Consider the following 7,232-nt stretch of genomic DNA (forward strand, 5'->3'; position numbering starts at 1 on the left):
ACAGTGGGCAGCTGTTGATAGTATAAAACATTGTGAGAAATGACTCCCTCTGAAGTAATAACAGACTTCTCACCAGAAGCCCTTTTGCTACTTTCTGAAAGCACACTCAATTGTACAACAAGGGTGTTTTTATTTCAGCATTTTCTTTCAATGCAATGACCAGATAATCCAATTTTTCACAAGTTCGTTATTTTTTCCCTGGTCTTTGACAATACCAGACGTGTGCATGCCTTAAAGGATGGACTTCTGTAGAACAACCCCCCCCCCCTATCTTTACTGTTTTGGAGATTTTTTTTTAATGTTTACATTATTTATTGATATAATTAATTCATGTTTGTCCCTCGATTACACATACACTCCAACGCCACTCACGTATTTAATGGGCTGAGTGCACATCCTGATTTTTTTCAGGGAGAGGTTTTTTTTAAAGGCATAACTGGGATGTAAAATACCATTAGATAATGAATATTTGAAGTCAATTTAAACTTCACCTCCCCGAGAAAACAAAGCAATGATTACTAAGGTTTAAGAGGTTTCGAAACGGAGACATATGGAAACAATGCATGAATGCAAACTGATTTTTTGTTTTATCTTTAATGCAGGCAATCTGGAATGTTTTCGCTCCATGGCTGATCGTTTTGGCCTAGCGAAGTCAACAGCCCATGAATGTTACAAGAGGGTGGCTATGCAATGAAGAGGCAATGTCAACTATGGTACAGTGGCCGAACACAGCAAGCAAATGCAACTGGTTTTGCAAGTCTCTGCACCCTCCCCAACATCGTCGGGGCAGTAGATGGATGTCATATCCGGATCAAAGCACCCACAAGTGACCCAGAGGCTTAATTCATTCGGAAACATCATTACTCTAGTGTTCAAGGAGTGTGTGACAGTCACCTCCTCGAGGTGACTGTCCACTAATGTTTCGTGTGGCTGGCCAGACAGCTGCCATGACGCGCGGGTTTTCGTTCCGTATCTCTGCCATATACACATCAGCAGCCAATAAATTTATTGACCAGAAGTATTTAGTTGGTGACTCAGCCTACCCCCTGAAAAAATCTTTCTTGATGACTCTATTCAAAGAGTTTGGCAACATGACCAGGAACTAAAACAGATACAACATGGAGCCGAGTGCAGCTAGACAGTGTTATTGAGCGTGCTTTTGCCACGGCTGTTTCAATCCCATGCACTGTGCGTTAAACAAGTGTTCAAGTTTGTTTGCTGCAGAGTGCACAAATTTCGTTTCCTCCATATATTACACAGAACGTCATGATTTGTTTACACTACAACCCCTTTGCAACAGTTAAAGTTGACGTAATGCCCCGTTTATTTAATTCATCAACGTCCCAGTATTTACCTTGCCACTTTGTGTATATATAATTGTGTTTTCTACCAGGATTTACACGTTTCTATACTAAAAAAGAATTCAAATAGTAAATAGACTTTTTTGTGAGATTTTCGTCGTAGTTATTTATATACGTGTGATGCATTCATACCCAACAGTAAATCTCTGATTATGTATGTGACCCTCTCAATACTTAAGAGAGTCGGATAAGGATAGAGGCTAACGGTAAGTTGTTTTCTTTATACTCGGTGCACCATTTTATTTCCTGAAACAGACGAAGACAAAATACGTGTTGTCAGGTCTTCGCTGGAATCATTATCTTAATTTACTTATAAAACAAATAATCACAGAACAATACTTATGTACAAACAATCTTAAATGAAATTGTAAACGGCTTTAAGTAAACAGGTATGTCTCAAGATCATGACATGTGATTTTCACATCATGCGCCATCTTGATTATCGATGGAAAACAACAACTTAAATGCAAATAAAACTCTTGTCAAATAAACTACAAGGGTATAGTTCAACAAATAAATAGTAAACTTGTATTCAGAAAACTAAACCGGGACAGATCTTTAGTCCGGCAATCAATCAGTTTCGTTAAAGCTCTTATAATCTCGAAATGAACAAAAATAGAATCAATAGTGGTTGAAGATAAAGACCAGTTTCAATAATGTACATGAATGATGATTTTAGATGGAAAATGTATGAAAATAAACCAAAAAACTACTACCTGAAACAAACAAAGACAAAATACGTTTTGTCAGGTCTTCGCTGGAATCATTATGAGGGTGGCGGAAGCGCGCAAAATTGAAATGCTTCTCAAGAGAGGGCGCCACTCTTGAATAATTAAATGTTACATAATAAGTAAGTGCAATAAAAATAACAGTGGGGGTACAATTTCTATGACCGTCACATGTATAAGGAAAACATTATCTATACAAGCCAGACTGATTACTAAGAAGAATGGTTGTTTTTGCATGATATAAACAAAGATTCATCTCTGGGACATTTGTTTTTACACGGAGAAGTTTCAAAATCTGACCATAAAATCCACTCATATTACTCGGTGAAATTGTGTTTCAGCGAAGCAAACGACACAGTTTCGCTGGTGAGTACACGTAGGAACGCTACAGATACCACCGTGCGGCACGCCGCGTAGCAGCGACTTGCCAGGGAAAGCGCGCTATACGAAGTATATGGGGAAATTGTAAAGTTTGTGTAAAACAAGTTGTAGCCTACAAACGATGGAATGTGGATTTGGATAGCTTGATGCTGTGGAGATTAACATCACATTAAAATATTCTTGTATACTCCAATAGTCTTACATCACAGTAGGCCAACATTCATGTAGTATATTTAACTTTTCTTAAGCCGAGATGAGCTTCAAATTTCAAGAAGTAGCTCTTACAAAAATGTGTAGAATATGCTCTAGTAGAATAAGGGTAACTGATAGAAAGCCAATACTTTGCAAGGATCAATAAAGAAATTAAAACCGTCTTCAATGTGAGCAGTTGGGAGGATGATTCGGGTCAGCTTCCACATAGCTTATGCGACCTGTGTGGTAGAAAAGTAAGCCATCAGAGAGCAGGCACGAGAGAGCACGATTCAGGAAATGTCAAGAACCGACAGACTGTGGTTGGGACAGAATGGCTAAAGCACCAACGTATTGGCAGTTGTTACGTCTGTGACTTATTTCACCAGCAAGCAAAAGGGGGTCCACGTAAAAAGCCAAAAAGAGGTCCGCAGCCTCACTTTGAAGTTTCGGCCATTGTGAACACAACTTAATTTGCGCAATCTGCATGTGTTTACTTAATAGACCATTTGTTGGTAACCACGTGCACAGATGTTGCACAGTAAGTAACGGCAGCAAGTCTCCTCACTATAATTTAAATGGATACTGTGCAATTATTATGGGTTTCAACAAGAAAAAAACACAAATAAAATAATACTCTCTTGACTTGACGTTAATCCATGCAGTATTTATCTTTGTTTCAGGTTGAAGTGATTGATCCTCTGACTGCAGTTCCTTGGCAAGCAATGCTTCATCACCTCACAGACGACATCACCATCGCTGCTCAAGAACCTCTAGTGCGAGATTCAGCAAATATTGGAAGGGAATACCGTGAAATTTTTCTAAAATTTGCTGATGTTCACCAAGGCATCACATGATATTCACCGTATAGTTAACTACACACCAGTTTACCTTGCTGCACATGTTTCAAGTCAGTACATAACTTCACGTATGATGAAATAATCATTTGCTGTATATAAGTCATTGATGGTTGCATTTCTTTCGACGAGCCTGCAAGTTAAGAAACGCAACTTCAGTTAAAGAGTTCAGTTAAAATTAAAACAATGGTCATCTCATATTCAAATGGACCGTAAACTAAGTGTCAATTTCATTTTTTAGGTGTTCGGCCACCAGCCGAACAACTATTGTTATTGTTCTGTTTTTTTTTTTTTTTTTTTTTTCTGCGTGTTCTTCTCCTCGAACGTTCTCGCGCGATTTTCGCAAAAACTAAAGCTTGTATGAACCTGAAACTTACCATATATATTGATCTTAATGAGTAGACGAAACAGCAACATTTTTGGAATGATGACGTCATTGATGACGTCATTACGTTCAAAAAAACGCTAAAAATTGGAGAGTTCATATCTTGAGAACTACAAATGCCACACACAAGATATTTGGTGCATATAAAAGGTCTTGTAATTAACTACAAAAGTCGTGCACAACGTGACCTCATGTGACTTTTACTTCCGGTTGAAACCGGAAGTTCAAAATTTCAAAAGTTCATATCTCAAGAACTATATATCATATTCGCAAAATTTGAATATCAGTTTGAAGATCAGTTATCCTGCTCAAACTTTTGCACAAACATAATGCCAGTTGAATTTTGCCTTCTGGTCGTAAAAGCGCGCGTTTGTGTTGACCTCCATTCATTACGCGTAGAAACCAGATAGTATCGCCATTCATGTATGTGAATGCTACTATTGTATTGTGGGTGTGTGGGTGTGTGTGCGTGTAGTTCATGTAGGCCTACATTGTATCCATGCTCTACGACAAAACAGCACTGCGTGGCTGTGGGCATTACCGGTTGTGTATACACATGCAGACTCCGTTGAAGGCGCGCGTAATTCAAATTCCACTACGCTGGGATTCGCCTCATCTTTCTTCGTGCGATTTTGAACAAAATGTTAAACTACTATGAACTTGTTGAACAAAACTAACGCTTGTATGAACTTGAAACTTACCATGAACATAAACCTTAGTGTGCAGACGAAACCAAAACTTTTTTTGGAATGATGACATCATCGATGACGTCATTAAGTTAAATAAACGGTAAATAATTGAAAAATTCATATCTTGAGAACCACAAACGCTACGTACAAGATTCTTTCACTACATGAAACCTCTTGTAATGTTCTACAAATGTTGTACACAACGTGACCTCATTTGACCATTCACCCGAACACCCTGAGTTTGTACACAAACTCTCAATTTCTAGTCTTGATTTTTTTTTTATACTTGTATTATAAATCTTGTATTTATGATATTTTATTAACAACTAATAAGGTCTATAATAAATACAAAAAAGGGGCAGAAATTGCTGGCAAGGTCGTAAAATTTTTCTGAATTGATTGCCATTTGTTGATATTGTTTTAAAAGTTTGGCCTAGTCGATGTCATGTCATATCGATGTCATGTCATTACCCCTTAACATCAAATGTGTACCTCCATCTATAGTGTCTACCTCCATGCTCCATCCAGTACCCCACCGTACCAACTGGCACCACAAATCAGTCGAGTATGCATAACAAATGTTTTAGAATTAGATGACACTAATCCCATGTACTGGAAGTCAAACATGGCCGAACTTGTATACATACGTACCACTCATACATGTAGTTTGTACACGGAACACGATCCCCACATGTGAGTGAACCAAAACACGCTACAAAACACAATAGCTAAATGACGATTTGCTAATCAAAACCAAATGTCCCAGACTTACCATTCATACATCCACTTGGAAAAGTCATTGATGACAGACTTGCTAGAAGATAGCAACAAAAAACGCTCAGGCTTTTATTAAATGATACAAACTTCACGTCGTTTTTTACAACAGGAAGTCACATTTCGCGTCTCATGGCCGCTCACATCGAACTTTTCGTGATAGTCTCTAAGTCAAGAAGTTCAGCGAACAAGCCCACTTAGATTGTAAAAAGACTATATATACTACACGTAACTAAGACAATCCCCCTAAAAAACTAGCCAATAAACGAGCAGGTTTTTCAGTACGTGACGACTTAAACAACAGGCGAGTTTTAGCTGCCGTCCTTTTAATAAACAATGACGTCACGCGTTTTGACAAGCGAAACCCGCTTAACAAAAACCACCACGAGAGGGCGCACTTTTTAGTGACTGAAACAGCCGTTGGGCAACTCAAGGATGTTTTCGTCGAATGAGTCAGTTTGATGCGAGTGGAGTTCCTTATATCAACTGTTTAGGCAGCATACACTCTGCATAAGCTGTGCATAGCTCAGAAAGATGAGATCATGCTGGATGACATATTTACTGAGCAACTGGATGAAGTACAACCAGGCCGAAACAGAGATGTACGAGATGACCGAGAGGGTACAGTCAAGCGAGCTGAGCTTGTTCGTTCAATAAGTACCCTTTAAAGAATCTTTGAATACATGTTTTCTAGTTCTTATCAGTTAAAAGCACTGGTACCTGGTGTATCTCTGTTTCTGCCCTTTTGCACTTCATCCAACTGTAATTGTCAAAGAACAGGGTTCAACTTCATAGAGCTGCTCAGCACAACAAATGCACATAGCATGAAATTTCTTGCCATCCGAAAACATGCATCTGAAACCATCCAATAGTATTGGTTGTTTTTCTGTCGTTAGTTTCTTGCAACTGTGATGACAAATTGAGACCAATAGGGCCTAGTGATGATACTGGTGATTGGAAATTACCAAAATGATATCCTGCTTTCAAATGCCTCATAACGCAAAAATTACATTCCAAACTTTGCGCATGCATGCTGTTCATCATGAAATAAGGCTGTAAAATTTGTAATGTGTAAAAACATCCAAGTCCTTGAGACAGGCCATATCAGAAACAGCGACTTCGGCTACGGCTAGATCGCGTGGTCTTCCTTTTCTTCAAAACTACACACAAGCTGATGTAGCTTAAGCTGTAGCCAAGGACATTCAAGAAAACGGTTATTAGGATTGCTGCAGAAGTTGTTTATTACAATGTTTGTTTCTTTGTTTTTGAGGCTGACTTCATGAGGTTGGAAAATAATTTTTTATCACACACAGGAGTGGAAAACAAAAAACATATAGCGTGGCTGTGTTCTTACTCGGCCTTGCTGGATATGAGATGGGGAGACGCTATATTTTTTCGTATTAAACCTGCGCTTGTGTGGTCACTTAGAGAACCCCAATTTTGTTTTGTTTTTCAGTAAGTTCAGTAAATTTCTGATATGCAAACAATTAAAAGTGGTAATCAATAACAGGTTTAAGGCACTTGACAAGTTGACAGCTACCCCTTCTAATCAAATAATGCAAGGGGGAAATAAAGGGATTTGGAGTGCTTCTGGAGATTCTTGTGCAGGAATGATTAGTCGAGCGCTGCCTATGCAGGATAGCTCCGTGCCACACCCTTAATGCCTTAGCGAGCTGGAAGTTGTCTTTATAAATTCAAGCTACTTATATCGGAAGGAAATCAGTGAGCGGAAATTGAGAAAGTCACATGCAGAGAATGACCACCAAACCTACATCAAGTCCCAGCGTGATGCCCCTCTTGCCATCACTGAAGCCAAGATGAACTACTACAATGAACAACTATCTGGCTGTAATTATAAAGATGTTTAA

At 38.7% G+C, this 7,232-nt stretch overlaps 1 pseudogene; it reads left to right on the top strand.

Moving 5' to 3' along the window:
• The first annotated feature begins 559 nt into the window (after positions 1 to 559).
• LOC139942637 (putative nuclease HARBI1) lies at positions 560 to 7,232 on the top strand (annotated as a pseudogene).

This window comes from Asterias amurensis, chromosome 10, assembly GCF_032118995.1.
Source record: "Asterias amurensis chromosome 10, ASM3211899v1".
Classification (NCBI taxonomy): domain Eukaryota; kingdom Metazoa; phylum Echinodermata; class Asteroidea; order Forcipulatida; family Asteriidae; genus Asterias; species Asterias amurensis.